The sequence below is a fragment of the Lynx rufus genome, unplaced genomic scaffold (genome assembly GCF_022079265.1).
Source record: "Lynx rufus isolate CCGP_SWC_20201006 ecotype Redwood Valley unplaced genomic scaffold, mLynRuf1.p SCAF_13, whole genome shotgun sequence".
NCBI lineage: Eukaryota > Metazoa > Chordata > Mammalia > Carnivora > Felidae > Lynx > Lynx rufus.
This window is the reverse complement of record NW_025814827.1, coordinates 29,543,603-29,561,489: the sequence shown is the minus strand read 5'-3', so window position 1 is coordinate 29,561,489 and position 17,887 is coordinate 29,543,603.

Below are 17,887 nucleotides of genomic sequence, written 5' to 3'. Positions count from 1 at the left end.
GGCGGCAGAAGAGGGTGGCAGACAACCAAACAAAACCCAGAAATAGGTGTCTGTATCCCCTCTCTGGTGGTTCTGACCAATGAAGCTGAGGGAGGACTTGGGAGTCTGTACTTTAAAAAACTCTTGAGGGGGCGCCTGGGTGGCGCAGTCGGTTAAGCGTCCGACTTCAGCCAGGTCACGATCTCACGGTCCGTGAGTTCGAGCCCCGCGTCAGGCTCTGGGCTGATGGCTCAGAGCCTGGAGCCTGTTTCCCATTCTGTGTCTCCCTCTCTCTCTGCCCCTCCCCCGTTCATGCTCTGTCTCTCTCTGTCCCAAAAATAAATAAACGTTGAAAAAAAAAATAAAAAAAAAAAATAAAAAACTCTTGAGGTGAGTAGGGTGCTCACCCAGGTTTGGAAACCACGTAAGTGTGGAAAGGGGTTTGAACATGGAGCAGAAAGAGGCAGATGTGAGTCCTGGCTTCCCCACTTGCCCAGGGTGACCTCCCTTCATACAGGGTTACTGATTTGCTCATTTATACCCTTTTCTCATTTATAAAATTGGGCTTATGATATCAAATTGGATAACAGTGTGTGAACCATTATTAAATGAGTTAGTACACATAAGGCACGCAGAGCAGTGTGTGATTAGCACCAGAGTGCTATTAAAGCATCAGCTATTTAAATGTGCACAGAAAAGAGACTGATCAGGGCCAAAGACAGACCTGAATTTTTCCTGTCTATTATTAGCTCTTCCAGAATCCAGCAGTGGGGGCCCAGGCTACCATTTCTTTCTTTCTCCTCCCCCTAATTTTTCTTTGGAAATAACTTCAAACTTACAAAATGTTGCAAATATGAAATAGTGCAAGGAGCCCCTATATACCCTTTACTCAGATTCACCTATCAGGAAATTTTGCTCCTGTTTATCATTTGTGTGTGTGTGTGTGTGTGTGTGTGTTTTGGTATTTTATTTATTTTTTTAATTGACATCCAAGTTAGTTAGCATATAGTGCAACAATGATTTCAGCAGTAGATTCCTTGATGCCCCTTACCCATTTAGCCCATCCCACTCCCACAACCTCTCCAGTAACCCTCAGTTTGTTCTCCATATTTATGGAGAGTCTCTTATGTTTTGTCCCCCTCCCTGTTTTTATATTATTTTTGTTTCCCTTCCCTTATGTTCATCCCTTATATGAGTGAAGTCATATGATTTTTGTCTTTCTCTGACTGACTAATTTCACTTAGCATAATACCCTCCAGTTCCATCCACATAGTAGCAAATGGCAAGATTTCATTCTTTTTGATTGCTGAGTAATACTCCATTGTATATATATACCACATCTTCTTTTTTTTTTTTTTAATTTTTTTTTTCTTCAACGTTTTTATTTATTTTTGGGACAGAGAGAGACAGAGCATGAACGGGGGAGGGGCAGAGAGAGAGGGAGACACAGAATCGGAAACAGGCTCCAGGCTCTGAGCCATCAGCCCAGAGCCTGACGCGGGGCTCGAACTCAAGGACCGCGAGATCGTGACCTGGCTGAAGTCAGACGCTTAACCGACTGCGCCACCCAGGCGCCCCTATACCACATCTTCTTTATTCATTCATCCATCGATGGACATTTGGGCTCTTTCCATACTTTGGCTATTGTTGATAATGCTGCCATAAACATTGGGGTGTATGTGTCCCTTCGAAACAGCACACCTGTATCCCGTGGATAAATGCCTAGTAGTGCAATTGCTGGGTCGTAGGGTAGTTTTTTTTTTAGTTTTTTGAGGAGCCTCCATACTGTTTTCCAGAGTGGCTGCACCAGCTTGCATTCCCAACAATGCAAAAGAGATCCTCTTTCTCTGCATCCTCACCAACATCTGCTGTTGCCTGAATTGTTAATGTTAGCTGTTCTGACAGGTGTGAAGTGGTATCTCATTGTGGCTTTGATTTATGTTTCCCTGATGATGAGTGATGTGGAGCATTTTTTCATGTGTCAGTTGGCCATCTGGATGTCTTCTTTGAAGAAGTGTCCATTCGTGTCTTTTGCCTGTTTCTTCACTGGATGATTTGTTTTTGGATGTTGAGTTTGATCAGTTCTTTATAGATTTTGGGTACTAACCCTTTATCTAATATGTCGTTTGCAAATATCTTCTCCCATTCCGTCGGTTGCCTTTTAGTTTTACTGATTGTTTCCTTTTCTGTGCAGAAGCTTTTTATTTTGATGAGGTCCCAATAGTTCATTTTTGCTTATTTGTGTTATCTTTCTTCCTCTCTCTCTAAATATATGGAATATTTGTATGTACACATTTATATATACATACATACATTTATATATGTATACATATTATATATGTGTGTATATACATTTTTTGAATAATTTAAGGTAAATTACATGTATCATGGCCTTTAACCCTAAATACTGCATTATACTAAGTACTAAAGTATAGTACTAGGTGTACTAAATACTGCAATATGGGTAGTCTCTGACATAACTATGGTACAGTTATCAACCTCACAAATTTTCACTGATACAATATTTTGCCTAGTCTAGAGTTCATATTCTACTTTTATTACTGATCTAATGATCTCCTCTCAAGCACTTCCCTCTTTTAGTATAGGATCCAGTGTCATGGGGGGTATTACGTTTAGTTGTCATGTCTCTTTAGCTTTCTTTAATCTGGAACATTTCCATAGCCTTTGTTTGTCTTTTATGACATTGACATTTTCCCCAGCTTTATTGAGATACAATTGACTTGTATATTGCAAATTGATGACCACCCTAGCATTAGCTAACACTTGCATCATGTCCTGTAATTACCATTTCTTTTTTTGTGGGAAGAACATCTAAGATCTACTCTTTTAGCAACTTTCAAGTATATGATATAGTAATATTAACTATAATCAGTATGCTGCACATTAGATCCAGAGAACTTACTCATCTTCTAACTGTTGCAGAGGTAGAAACCATATACTGGGGGTCATAGGGCCCATTTTCAGGAATGTTAAGATCAGGCTGGACCAGATCCAGAGTGAGTACACAATTATAGTGTTTTCTTTTGGGTCCTGAGAGATGCCTCTGTGGTCCACAGAATATTAGGCTATTATATAGCCTAATATGAGTGCATGCAAGTTATGAGTATAATCTTGCTTCCCTCCCTGAAAAGGTAAACCATCATTTTAATTATTATTTATTTAGCCCTACTCTGAGGTCTCTGAACTGCCATTTCTTCATAATAATAACTGTAATAATAGTATAAAAAACCAGCAACAATAATGATAATTGCCTGTCTCCCTGGGGTACTGTGAGGATAAAATGAGATAATGAACTCAAAAGTGCTTTGTAATCCAAAAAGAACTATCATTATACTGTGTGTTGCTAAATACCTGTTATTAGCACTTCTCTCTTAGGGTGGGCCTCCCCCTTGTAAGTTGGAGAGTTTATGTGATGTCTTTATTTTGGACAGAGTGTGTCAACACAGCCTTAGCATTTTCTCCCTCTTTCTTGCGGGAGAAAACTAACTTGTAATGAGAGTCTACCATGTGTAAGGTGCTTTATATATACCATCTTATAGTAATTAAAAATAAAACCTTGTTATGATACAGAATCATTGTTATCACTGTTTTTTTTTTTTCTGAACTATTTAAGAGCAAGTTGCAGGTACGAAAACTCTATACCTCTAAGTACTACATGGGATCTTTCCCCCCAAATAGTACTTTCCTTATAGCCACCAATCAATCCTCCAAATGAAAAAAATCATTATTAATACATTTCTACCCAAGTTTTTCCAACTCTCCCAACAATGCCATCCCCCCCCCCCCGCCCCGCCCCGGCCTTTCTGGTTTAGGATTCAGCCGAGCATCTCACTATATTTCATTGTCATGTCTCTTTAGTCTCCATCAGTCTGGAGTAGTTCCTCAGTATTTCCTTGTCTTGCATGGACTAGAAAGATTTACAGAGTACTGACCTTTCCATTCTGAAGGCTGACCTTCAACCTGGGTCTGTCTGATGTGTTCTCATGACCAGACTCACGCCATACATTCTTGGCAGGAATTCCACAGAGAGGATGCTGTGCTCTTGGTGCATCATACCAGCGGGCAACTGATAGTAACTCTTCCCATTAATATCTGGTGATATTAATCCTGACCACCTTGTCAAGTTGGTTTCTGTCAGATTTCTACACCAATAAAGCCACCATATTTTCCCCATTGTGATTAGCAAATATTTGGTGGGGAGATAGTCTGAAATCAGCAATATCCTGTTCCTCATTAAACCTCTACTCATGTGCCTTAGCAATTATTAATAACTCTCTCCATTATGGTTGCCAAATGGTGTTTTTTTTTAAGTTTATTTATTTTGAAAGAGAGAGAGAGAGAGAGAGAACGAGCACAAGTGGAGGAGGGGCAGAGAGAGAGAGAATCCTAAGCAGGCTCTGCACTGTCAATGCAGAGCCTGATATGGGGCCTGAACCCATGACCTGTGAGATCATGACCTGAGCCAAAATCAAGAGTCAGATGCTGAACTGACTGAACCACCCAGGTGCCCCCCAAATGGTGATTTTCTATGTCCATCATTCCATCTTCATTTATTAGCTGGCATTCTACTGTAAGGAAGGGCTTTGCCTCCCCCCCCCCCCCCCGCCTTATTTATTTATCCATTTTTACCTTTAAGGTCTTATGGACTCTCATTTTATTCAGTGAGCTATAAGCCATCACTGTCATTTATTTTAGAGTTTAAAACGTTCAGGTTTAACTAGTGGGACCCCCTTTAAGCTGACTCCTTAGTCCTTTTGACATGTCTTCATTAACCTCTGAGTGTTCCTCACTTCCTGACACAGCAGGATATTCCAGATTTATCTTGGACTTGTACTCCTTTATTTGTTTATATCTTTAAGGTCTTATAGATTCCCATTTTATTCAATGGTTGTAACCCATAACTATTATTATTTATTTCATGGTAACTGCTCCTTTCACCTCCATTTTGTCTCCCTTCAAATTCATCCTTTACTTTCACCAGATCAATCTTCTAAAAGCTTAGCTACTGTCATTATCTCTTGAACAACCTGTCAGCTTTGATGAGGTAGAAAAAAATCAAAGCTTCTCACCTGGCATTTAAGACACCTCATACTATGTCCTCATCATCCCTAATATCTAATTTCCCAAGATCTTCCTCATTTGCTTCTCAGCGGGTGTCCTAAGTACCTCCCCTCCTCCTATTCTTCCCTCCTTCCTCTCTTCCTTGCATACTCCCTCCCTCCCTTCCTTCCTTCCTTCCTTCCTTCCTTCCTTCCTTCCTTCCTTCTTTCCTTCCTTCCTGTCTCCCTCCCTCTCTTCTTCCCTCCCTTCCTTCCTTCCTCCCTCCCTTCCTCCCTCCCTCCTTTCCTTTCTTCCTTCCTTCCTTCCTTCCGTACTGTCTCCCTCCCTCTCTTCCTCCCTCCCTCTCTTCCTCCCTCCCTCCCTTCTTCCCTCCCTCCCTTCCTTCCTCCCTCCCTTTTTCCCTCCCTCTTTTCCTTCCTTCCTTCCTTCCTTCCTTCCTTCCTTCCTTCCTTCCTTCCTTCATACTTATATAGAAGCTATAATGCGCCAGGCTTGGTACCAAGAACACAGCAGTGAATGAAACAAAGTTCTTGCTGTTGTGTAGCTTGTCATGGAGACAGAAAGTAGTCACAGAAATACATACAAATCAGGTGATAATAAATGTGAGAGAGAGCAAAGCAGGATAACGAGACAGATAATGAGAGTAGATTTTGTGTGAGTGAAGGTGTTATCTGTCCCTCTTTCAACGTGTGTGTGTGTGTGTGTGTGTGTGCGCACAGTTGTGAGTGCTGTTTTATGGAGGGCACATCTAGTACCTCCATGACTTTGCTTGTGCCATTCTATTTCACAGACCGTCTCCTGTTGACATTTGAGCTTGAATTTGAAGAGGTAAGATTTTCCCCTCTGCATGAAGTTTTCCTTGCTTGCCCAAGCACAGTGACCTTTCCTCTTCTAAGCAAATAAAACTTGGTAGAAAACATGGATCTGTATATTAAAGCACTTTCTTTATATTAAAGTGAAAAAATTATACCAGGCAGTATAAATAGGGCAAGGTTTTTTTTTTTAAGGTTTATTTATTTTTGAGAGAGAGAGAGAAACAGAGTGTGAGTGGGGGAGGGGCAGAGAGAGAGGGAGATACAGAATCCAAAGTGGGCTGCAGGCTCTGAGCTGTCAGCACAGAGCCCGACATGGGGCTTGAACCCATGAAGTGTGAGATCATGACTTGAGCCAAAGCTGGATGCTTAACTGACCGAGCCACCCAGGTACCTGTAAACGGCATAAGTTTTCAAGGTTAAGAGCTAATCTCGTCTTTATATTTGTTTTTCTCTCTCCCTGGACCACGTGGTAGATTCTTAACCAGTTAACCAATTAAACATAACCAATTAACCAATTAAATTAATCTTAACCAATTAAAACATAAATAGAATCAGTGAAAATGGATTCAAAAGAAGAGGAAGATGGTAGACTTTCAGGAGTTAGCGGGAAAGTGATTGTAGCAGCCCTTTCCAGAGTTCTGAGCTAAGATCACATCTAATTCTAGCTTCTGTAGGTTTGAACTCTGGAGCCTCTTCTACTAGGGTTTTATTTTCTGAATTTCAGAGATGGCAGATGATTGACTGAATGTTGCAGATCAGATTTCAGGGTGAGCTGCTCTTGACAGTTATTTCTGATTGATCTTACTTTCTGGTAAATCCTTGCAACAAACCTTAGGGGAAAAAAATCACAATGTCAGAATTCAATGCTGTTAGCTTAAAGCAAGCAAGAAAGCAAACAGAGAAGCCTATAATCAATTAGCCCAAACACCTCCATATTATTGGAGTTTTCTAATTTTTCCACCCTTAAATAAACATATAAACTGCCAAGTTTAAAGTTTAGGTTAGATACTTTCTGCCCTGTGTAGGTACCTGAAGTGTTCCCCAGATTGTTTCTGCTTTTCCCCCCGTGCTGCTTTTGAAGAGGGCCAAGATGAATTGCACCGATAGTGCTGTAGGTGGCGCTGTGTACTCAACGCGAGGTGGTCCCCGCGTCTCCAAGATTTTCATTTGGAGATGGCGTCTGGCATCTTTTTAGTTAAACTTGATCTATCTGCTCAGCTTCTGTGGAGCAAGTCTGAGAAACAGATTAGCCGATTTCTGACCCTAAACGGAAGGTCAGCCGTTTTGTGCTCAAATGTAGCATTCACCCCAGGCTGGATCATGTCCCGCGCTGGGCTTTGGAATTACGCCCATAAGCTATGAAAATGACCCTGAGGTGTTTCTTCCTAGCCTCTGCCTAGCCGTCTTTTCTGGGTTTTGTACTCGGAAGCAGAGAGTGCATTAGAGTCACATTCTACATTAGAGTCACATTCTAAGCCCGTGAGGATGGAGGAGTTGGGTTGAACATAACTCATCAGCTTTCTTTTAAGCAGCAAGGCTGCTGCTTGGTGTTTTAGGTGGCATAGCTCAATTTCTAAATCCAATATTGCCCTTTAAAGGGGGCACCTTAATCAAATGAGGCCTTTATTGCTCCAGCCTTGCTCCCAAGTCCTGTAGCTTGTTGTTTGTTGTTAAAAACCCTCATGACCAATCAGGAAACTCAGTCTCAGATGTTATGCATGCTCTGTGATTGTATACGCAGAGCACCTAATAACAGGGTGCTGAGTGTATCATTTGTCAGCCAAGCTGCAGGATCTCAAATTCCTTAATTAAACTTGCAGGTTTCAGGTTTCAGAAAATGAACCCGTGTCTTATTTTTATAGAATTTGAACATGTAGAACTGAGAGAATTGGAAAGCACCTTAGAACCATGTGCTAGATGACCTTCTAGTATATTACAGTTCTAATTCCCTAAACACATTCACTAAAGGCATGTGTAACTTTAAGTGTCTCTTATATTTTTTTGCACTGAAGGGAGTGAGGTGACACTTCCTGCCACATTTCTATAATGAAGTTATTAAAGTCGAATTTGATTATTTTTATTTTTTCCTGTTTATTGTTTTCCGATGACTTCTCTTTTCACTTGTCACCAGTAGATGGCTCTATGGCACTCCTTGAATTGACAGGACTTAGTTTGGTGCCATTAAAATATATGAGGTTAATTCACTTCTGCCCTGGCCAGTGGGGAAATCTTGAGCTGTGTCATTCAGTCCCACAGGTGAGGAGAATGGCAGATGAAGGCTTCCCACCCCTGAGCCCCCATCACCATCTCTACCCTCTGTGTCTGGATTTTTGGGGCCTCAGGTTGTGTGTGTGTGTAGAGTGGGGTGGTGCACTGGGGCAGTCAGATATTAAGTCTGGTGCACCTGGGCAGCAGTCCTTCTGGATGGTCAGTGGGCAGTGTGCAGGCTGCTGTTGATTACAGATCACCCCCAGATGGCAGAGGACAGGATGGTTAGCATGGCTGCTCTAACCTGGGTGTAGAGTGCCTACATGAATGGAAAAAATTCTGGGCCATTTGTGAGCATGAACTCCGCTTCCATTGGTTTTCCTGGTGCTGCTTGAATGCAGGGGACCACGGGGGCACATCTCTGGATGTTTCCTGTGCTTCTGTCCACAAGTATCTCCAAGTGAGGGCCCTTTGTCAGTTCCCCACATCACTTCCCTTTCATCACCTTTCCCTCCTCCTTCCCCATCGCTCACTCTGCTGTTGGAGAAGACTCACCCTACGGGTGTTTGTGCCCAGTCACAGGTTTTTCTAAATCTTTTTGTTTTACTCTTGTGAAGTGGAGATTGCTGGTGCTCCCTCACACCTGGCCTTTCTATCCTTCCTGAGCACATGGGAAGGTGAAGCTTTCTAGCCTCTCTTATAGTTAGGTGGGGCCATGCGACTTGTTCTGACAAAAAATAGGAATGGAAATGGCACTTAACTGGTTCCAGGCAGTATGGACTGAGGCATGTACCGACCAATCCCCCATCCCTATTCGTATGTTGAAATCTTAACACTCCAGTGCCTTAAAATGTGACTCTATTTGGAGATGGGACCTTTAAAAGGATAATTATGGTTGGGACACCTGAGTGGATCTTTTGGTTAAGCATCCCACTCTTGGTTTTTGCTCAGGTCACAATCTCATTGTTCGAGCCCTGCATTGGGCTCTGTGCTGAGTGTGGAGCCTGCTTGGGATTCTCTCTCTCTCTCTCTCTCTCTCTCTCCTCCCCCCCCTTCACACATGCACACAAACACACTCTCTCTCTCAAAATAAATAAATAAGTAACTTAAAAAATGATAATTATGGTCAAATGAGATTGTAAGGGTGGGGCCCTAATCCAATATGAATTCTTGTAAGAAGAGCAAGAGAGACCAGGGATGTGCACGTATACAGGAAAGATCATAAGGAGGACACAACAAGAAGGTGGCCATTTGCGAGCCAAGAAGAGAGGCCTCAGGAGACACCAAACCTGCTGACAGCTTGATATTAGATTTCCAGCCTCCAGAACTTTGAAAAATAAATTTCTGTTGTTTGAGCTACCCAGTCTGTGGTATTTTGTTATGGCAGCTCGAGCAGACTAATACACAGGCTGAGGAATTTTAAATTGAATTATTTTTTTTTTAATGTTTATTTATTTTTTTTAGAGGGGAGGGGGGAGAGGCAGAGAGAGAGGGAGACACAGAATCCAAAGCAAGCTCCAGGCTCTGAGCTGTCAGTGCAGAGCCTGACGTGGGGCATGGACCCATGGACTGTGAGATCATGACCTGAGCTGAAGTTGGACACCCAACTGACTGAGCCACCCAGGTGCCCCTAAATTGAATTTTAATTTTAAAGTGAACTCCCCATTCTCTCCATTCTTTTGCTGCACTGACCTTCAAGATTGTGCGTTCCAGATGATGGAAGGCCCAACCCAAATAAGTTTTCTTGTGCCAAGCCACTGATATTTCTGGTTCGGTTTTGCTGTGGGATAGCCTAATATTAATCAGGGAGACTGATTCAATCTGGACCTTGCCTTTTGAATACAAAAGCTGAGCATCTGACCCTTTGGATCTGCAGTTCTAGGGGATGAATCCTCCTTGAGGCAGCAGATGCTTTGTGTCTGAATGCATGAATGGGGCTGAGCTCACAGGGTAATTGGGAATGTGGAGGTGAAAAGAATTGGTTAATGCATCAAAATATTCTGCTGCTGCAATTATATAGGCCCTCAATGGACCAAAGAGGGTTCCTCTTAGTGTTCAAGCTGTACCCTCCAGGGTTCAGAGATTTGCTAAGATGCTTTTGGTGGGCGTCACAGGCAAGGTGAACCTCTGGCTTTTTTTCTTTAATTAGAGCAACGCTACTTTTATCTGTTCTCGGTTCTGTGTGAGACTTAATTTAAATGAAGAGTTCTGTTGCTAAAGAAATTTAAAAAATCACTGTGGTAGTTCCAAACAGTTAAATAATTACAGATTTTATGAGTATATGCAGTCTTTGTAGCTTGGAGTTTTGTTTGATTCAGGCAGAACACTATATGGATGGGTTCAAGGTCATGGTTCTCGGTTTAGCTAACTTACTCCATCCTCTGGGTGTCAAAAAAAAAAATCTCTGACTCACGGAAACAGATTTGTACAAAGGAGAAGATTTACTTATTGTGGGCCTTCATGTATTATTTTATGTTTAAAAAGGTATTTATGGGGGGCACCTGGGTGGCTCAGTTGGTTGATTGCCCGACTTCAGCTCAGGTCATGATCTCACGGTCATGAGTTCAAGCCCTGCATTGGGCTTGCTGCTGTCAGCTCGGAGCCTGGAGCCTGCTTTGGATCCTCTGTTCCCCTCTCTCTCTGCATCTCCCCCACTCTCTCTCACTCTCTCTCAAAAATAAATAAACATAAAAAAAAAGATATTTATGGAAGACACCAATGGCACATAGTGCTGCAGCAGTGATATTAAAGCCTGGAATATATGGATTACACATGCCGTTGTCACTCCCCATCCTGTGCTTACAGCAGACATTGCTAATTGATCACAGAACTAATTGCTGAGAGCCTAGATTTAGTCCTGCAGTTCTTCTCAACACAGTGCTCGAGGCAGCCTCTTCCAACTAACTGGTGTTAGCACATGAAATCAGACCTCTTTTACCATCTTTATGCATAGTCAGTAATGATTGGGATTCATTATCTATGTCTTTGAATGCTGGGTTTTAGAGTTGTAATAAGGTTGGTACCTGAGCGGTCAGTACTTCTGGAAGCCCACAGTGGCCATGCTGATTTAAATTTAAATTTGAGGGGCGCCTGGGTGGCTCAGTCGTTTAAGCGTCCGACTTCGGCTCAGGTCATGATCTCACGGTCCGTGAGTTCGAGCCCCGCGTCGGATTCTGTGCTGACAGCTCAGAGCCTGGAGCCTGTTTTGGATTCTGTGTCTCCCTCTCTCTCTGACCGCCCCCTCCCGTTCATGCTCTGTCTCTCTCTGTCTCAAAAATAAATAAACATTAAAAAATTTTTAAAAAAAATTTAAATTTGAAATGTGTTCTAGGTAAAGGTCCTGTTGGGTTTAAGTATTTGAAATGAGAATGTATGGGTCAAGATCCTGGCTGGTAACAGGCACATACACAAAGTGATGACGCTGCAGAGAATTTACTGAAGGGGCTATGACAGACTTCAGGGTGGCATCAAGGAACCTGAGAGGGATGGTGAAGCATCCAGGTACATTCCCAGGTACGAGGGAAAATAAATTCTCGTCTGGCCTGAATGCAAACAGAAGGGACACTGTTCAAAGATCCTGGGAGGAACTGGAGACCTGGAAGAGGTCCAGGCCTTAAGCTGAGGGGCACAAGTGGGGGAGATGGAGCAGAGAGGCAGCTGGGGGAGCAGACATCCTGACCCTTCTCTCTTTCTGCCATTAAAAAAAAGTTTATTTATTTATTTTGAGAGACAGAGAGAGAGAATGAGCAGGGGAGGGTCAGAGAGGGAGGGAGAGACACAGAATCCTAAGCAGGCTCCAGGCTGTTAGTGCAGAGCCCGATGCGGGGCCTGATCTCACAGACTATGAGATCATGATCTGACCCTAGATCAAGAGTTGGGCGGTTAATTGACTGAGCCACCTATGCGCCCCTCCTTCTGCCATATGATCTTTCAGTGCCTTCTAGTGTGCGAGCCCAATTTACTGAACAGACCCTTTCCATAAATTCTTTGCAGTGTAATGAGAAAGCCAGAGATTGAGGAGCTCAGGTGATGGAGGTCAGGCCCCAGGGTACAGAGAAAGGAGGAGAATGCTTCTGGTGGGTGGGCTGAAGAGTAGTCAGCATGGGGAAGTATCTGCAAGAGCTCCACGAGAGCAGGGACTCGATCTGACATGTTCATTGCTGTATCTCTAACACCTGGAATGGCGGGAATGTGCTGGACACATAGTAAGTACTCAACACTTATCTGTTGAGTGAATGAATAAATATCCTGAATACTGGACATACGGCCTTTTTACCAAAATGCCCAACTCAGAATTTAGGAATTACTGAGGAGTTCTCTGGAAGTGTGAGACATGGCCTTTGTTCACCGGCAAATTGACTTTTAACATATGACTAAGACAATGTGTTTAATTTGATTCTACTCACCTATAAAGAGTTGGTTTGAGGATCCAGTGAGGTTGTATATGTTTTACAAAGAACTTCCATTTCTGTTTCAGTTATCTATTACCATACAACAAATCACCTCAGAACTTAGCGACTTAAAACAACTATTTTATTTTGCTCACAATTTTTCAGGTCAGGAATTCCAGAAGGACCGGCTGAGTGCCAGCTGGGTTGCTGGGGGCTAGGAGGATCCATTTCCAAAATGGCTTTACACTCTCATATCTGGTATCCTAGGGGCGCCTTAGCCTCTTCTTTCTCCATGTGGCTTCATCCTCCAGGGCCTCTCTACAGGTCTTGGGATTCATAGAGTATGTTGATCTCAGGGTAATAGCACTTTTTAATGGTGGCTGGTCCCCTGAAGGGAAGAAGCAGAAGCTTCTGGAAAAGCTAAGGGCTGTGCCTAGAATGGACACAATCACTTCTGCTATATTTTATTGGTCACAGCAATCACAGGGCCCAGATTCAAGGTGTGGGGGACACAGGCTTCCCCTCATGATGGGGGAGTTGCAAGTTCACACAGCAGAAGAGCAGGAGGAATGGAAAATGTTGCCAATTTTAGAAAATACAATCAGTTGATTCAGTTTATTGTTCCAGTTCTTTCTCAGGCCTCTCTCTGGATTTTAGCTACAATTTGCTAAGCAAATTGTATGCTAGGGGCTGTACTCCATACTCCTATGCATTATCTCCATTTGATTCTCAGAGTGACCATGAGTCGTTTCCGTTTCACAGATGAGGAAGATGAGGTACGGAGAGAACAGTGATCTTGCCTAAGGTCACTCTGGTATTGCTCAAACTGGCTTTGTTTTAGAAAGGATTTATGATGCTTTAAAATACATATAACACCACAAAATAGAGTAAAATAAGTAGGTTAGAACATTGTGGGTGAGAGAAAGGTAGAATGAAACAGGTGGGAGGTTAGTGTGCACTGGGCCGCCCTCAGAGTCTGGGAACTTGCCTAAGTTAGGCCACACATTTAGCACTGAGACTCCCGGGGGCTGCTAGGGGCTCAGTCAGTTGAGCGTCCAACTCTTGATTTCTGCTCTGGACATGATCTCACGGTTTGTGACTTCCAGCCCTGCATCTGGCTCTGCGCTGACAATGGGAGCCTGCTTGGGATTCTGTCTCTCTCTCTCTCTTCTCTCTGCACCTCGCCCACTCTTGCATACATGCACTCTCCCTCTCTCCCTCTCTCTCTCTGTCTCTCAATTTAAATAAATAAGCTAAAAAAAAGAGACTTCTAGTAGCCAACACAATGAGGGGAACGTGAGCAGTTCATACAAAGAGAGAGGAGCTGGTGTTACTATTTGTATTCTTTTTCTTTTCTTTTCTTTTTTTTAGAGAGAGAGAGAAAGGGAGTGCGTGAGGGAGGTAGGGTTTCTCTCTCACTACTACTCCTGCTGGTGATTCTAAACCAAGTCATAAAATAAATAAAAACATAGGAAAAGAAAGAAAGGAGAGAAAACTTAAGTAAAATAATAAAAGCAGAGTAGAAAGCTAAGAGAACATTAAAATAAGAACATTGAGACTTGGTAAGATAAAGTTGAAAGAAAAAGAGTAAAATAAATATTTCAATAGGAGAATAAGAGCCCAATACAGTAAAAGCTTAAGACTTAAAAATAGTCATGAGAGATAGATTAAATAATGTTTAAGATAAAGTAAATAGAGGAACAGAATCATTGAAAGAAAGTGAGAGGAGAAAAAAAAAGCCAAAATCAGATTGAATTAAAAAAAAATTAGCAAGCTATGAATAAAAATTAAAAACAAGTAATGATGAGATAAATCCGATGTAAGATAAAAGATACAATAACATAAATCAACAAGGTCAATAGGTGAGAGGGTAAAAACATCAAAGTAAAAGAGATAAAATATTGAGACAATAACAGACTAACAATGGAAAAACATGCTATGAACACAATGTTAAAAAGACAATTAGATGGGTTTGAAGCTTACCTACAAAATAAGGAATTAAGAATTCTCTCTTGAATATTAATACTTTAACAAAGAGGATTAAGAGAAAATTTTTTAAAAAGGAAATAAAGGATGCTTGAACTGAAAGAGATAGATAATAAAGTAAGACTAAAGGCAAAGAAAATTTAAATTAGCACAAATCAAGACGACAAAATTCTTAGCAGTAATAACAAAGAAAAAAAAAGCTAAAAAGCTATGTAATAAACCCAGAATTTTTGCCTTATAGGCAAATAGCTAACAAAAACAGCATCTATCTATTACTAATTCCCATGCTAGGGCTGGGTATCTGTACTGGAGTATCAGCTGTTTTGATAGTTGGGACATTTATGAAGATGAAAAAGGCAGAATAGGTATGAGATGCCCTTTACTTTTTGTCTAGATGTTGCACTCTTGGCCTTCAACCCTTTCTTTTGCAGTCACAACATGGCAGTTGCTCTGTAACTCAGCCAGCTGGGGCTGTGGTGGGGCACAAGCAGTGGCCAGTCCAAACTGTGCAAATATCTTGAGCAGAAACTATATGGGAAAGGAATTCCACAGTGGGTTGGGTGGAGAGAGATGAGGGTACATAGGAGGAGGAATTAAATTAGCTCTACTTAGACATACACATGGCCAACATGTACATGAAAAGGTGTTCAGCATTACTAATCATCAGGGAAATGCAAGTAAAACCACAATGAGATATCACCTCACACCTGTTAGAATGGCTTTTATTAAAAAGACAAGAAACAACAAGTGTTGATGTGGAGAAAAAGGAATGCTCATGCACTGGTGGGAATGCAGACTGGTGCAGCCACTATGGAAAATAGTATGGCAATTCCTCAAAAAATAAAAAAATAGATATACTATATGATCCATCAATTCTACTTCTGACTATACATCTGAAGGAAACAAAATCACTATCTTTTTTAATTTTTTAATTTTTTATCTTAGAGAAAGAGAGCAGGTGAGGGGCAGAGAAAGAGGGAGAGAGAGAATCTTAAGCAGGCTCCTCAGAACCCCACATGGGGCTCAATCTCAGGACTCTGAGATCATGACCCAAGCCGAAATCAAGAGTTGGATGCTTAACCAACTGAGCACTCAGGTGTCCCGAACTCACTATCTTGAAAGGATATATGCATCCCGATGTTTATTGTAGCATTATTCACATTAACCAAGATATGAAAGTGGTCTATTGATGGATTAATGGCTAAAGAAGATGTGATATATATGTGCCACATAAAAAAGAATGAGCTCTTTCATACCATAAAAAAAGAATGATTCTTGCCATTTGGGATAATGTGGATGGACCTTGAGGGCATTATGCTAAGTGAAATAATTCAGATAGAGAAAGGCAAATACTGTATGAGCTCACTTTTTATGTCAAATGTAAAATACCAGACTTGGAGAAACAGAGAGAAGATTGAAAGGGTGAAATGGGTGAAGGTTGTGAAAAAGTACAAACTTTCAGTTATGAGATAAATATGTTCTGGGGATGTAAAATACAGAATGGTGACTATAGTTAATAAGACTGTATTGTATATTTAAGAGTCACCAAGAAGGTAGATTTTAAAAGTTCTCCTCCCAAGAAAAAAATGTTTTAACTGTGTGAGTTGATGGATATTTACTAAGCTTATTGTGGTGATCATTTTGCAGTATATACATATATCAAATCATAATGTTGTGCACCTAAAATTAGTACAATGTCAGCTGTTAATTATATCACACTAAAACTGGAACTAACTTTCTTAAAAGTAGCTCTATTCAATGAGATGAGAATTGAGATTATCTTCTGAACGTTAGAGGTTGGGACCAAGGATGAGTAGGGTGAAAATGATTGGGTGCAGCTGAAGGGTGTGGAATAGCCCAGTAACTCAATACTTCACCCCCAGTCAGGGGCCAGCTATGGTTGAACTGTCTGACTCTGCATAACGTTGCTGTGACATTACACTTCCATGCTGATTCTCTTACAGTGTGAGGTCATCCAGGTGTGTGAATAGGCAGGTGGGTGGAAGGTGAAGAGCAGCCAAATCCTGGGGTATTGGTAGAACCCAGGTGAAGTGCTTGAGCCTGGGGACTAAGTAGTCCAGATTGGACTGGTTGAGAGGAAAACGGGACTGAAATGTTTTCATGAGGGCAGAGAGCAGCCTAATGAGAAAGGGGACTGGGGGTCTTAGGGGAGAGATAGCAGTCAGATGGGACTTTCACACCAACAGCACTTACCTTGATGTTTTGTAGATAAAACAGGTCCTTGCTCACACAGTGCATGAGGGTGTTTGTTTGAAGGAAAGGGGGAAGGGCACTGGGTGTTTAAAGAGCATGGATGATGTTCACATCTCTGAGGATGATGGAAGGAGATACTGACTACAAGGATGGAAACAAGGTTGGAAAGTCCCTGAGGAAAATTGTTTGGAGAGGATGTGAGTGGAGCTGGTGATGTAGAGTATGGAAGGAGGAATATGTGGATCCTTCCTTCTGGGTCTGAGTTGGAGTGAGTAGGGGAAGCAGTGGTCTTCCTTGGAGTATCGCAAGGGAGGCAAGTGTGCATCAGTTAAAGAGATGAAGTGGCATAGAAGAAAAAGTGGAGGATGAGTGGCAGATGGACTCAAAGAGCTGCTCTTCTGATTGGAACATGGTGGAAGAGAAGAAAAGCCTTGATTAAGTCTAGGGGAGGGAGAGTAGAGTTGCATGGAGCTCAAAGAAGTGTGAAAGAAAAATGTGCAGTTACTTGAGCCTAGGATAGTAATTATGGGTCGCTGGGGCAAAGAGGAGGGCCCTGCTAGTGTTGTGGGGAGGAATGCAAATGTGGGAAATGTTGAGAGGAATTTGTTTGTTTGCCATTGGATGAGTTAGTATAGTTTGTCCCATTCCAAGGTTTTAATATGAAGGATTCTACATGCACAGGTAACATAAAGCACAGGGCTTTCATTGGTATTTTTAAGGGGGAGGTGTGTTACTAATAGAGTCAGGGAGGTGGTCTATTTAATATCCACTCCCAAGTTTTGATGGGTCAGAAATACGGTTGCAACCAACTATGAAGAGTGAAATGTTAGGACTTGAGAGTAATTGGGAAAGGTACTGATTTGAGACTCAAGGCACCAAAGAGGTTATTATAGATCGTTGCATTGCTAATACTGCTGCTAAAGTACCTTTGATTCCTGGCATATTAGACAATAGATATAAAATACTCCTGTGTGCTTGAAAAAATTTTCTGGGGCAATTGCTGCTGGCAACTCTTCCGTAGGTAATTACAACACAAATTCTCACACATCTGCTTAGTGGATGTCCTATCAGTGATGCTTAATGATGATGATTTGTTTCTGGTTGGTTGTGTTAAATTGTCAGCTATCAAAAATTTTATGTGTGAGACTGCTGGGAATAATGAGATTGCAAGAGCTTTTCTGAAGCATACCCTCCACAGGAACATCTCTGCAT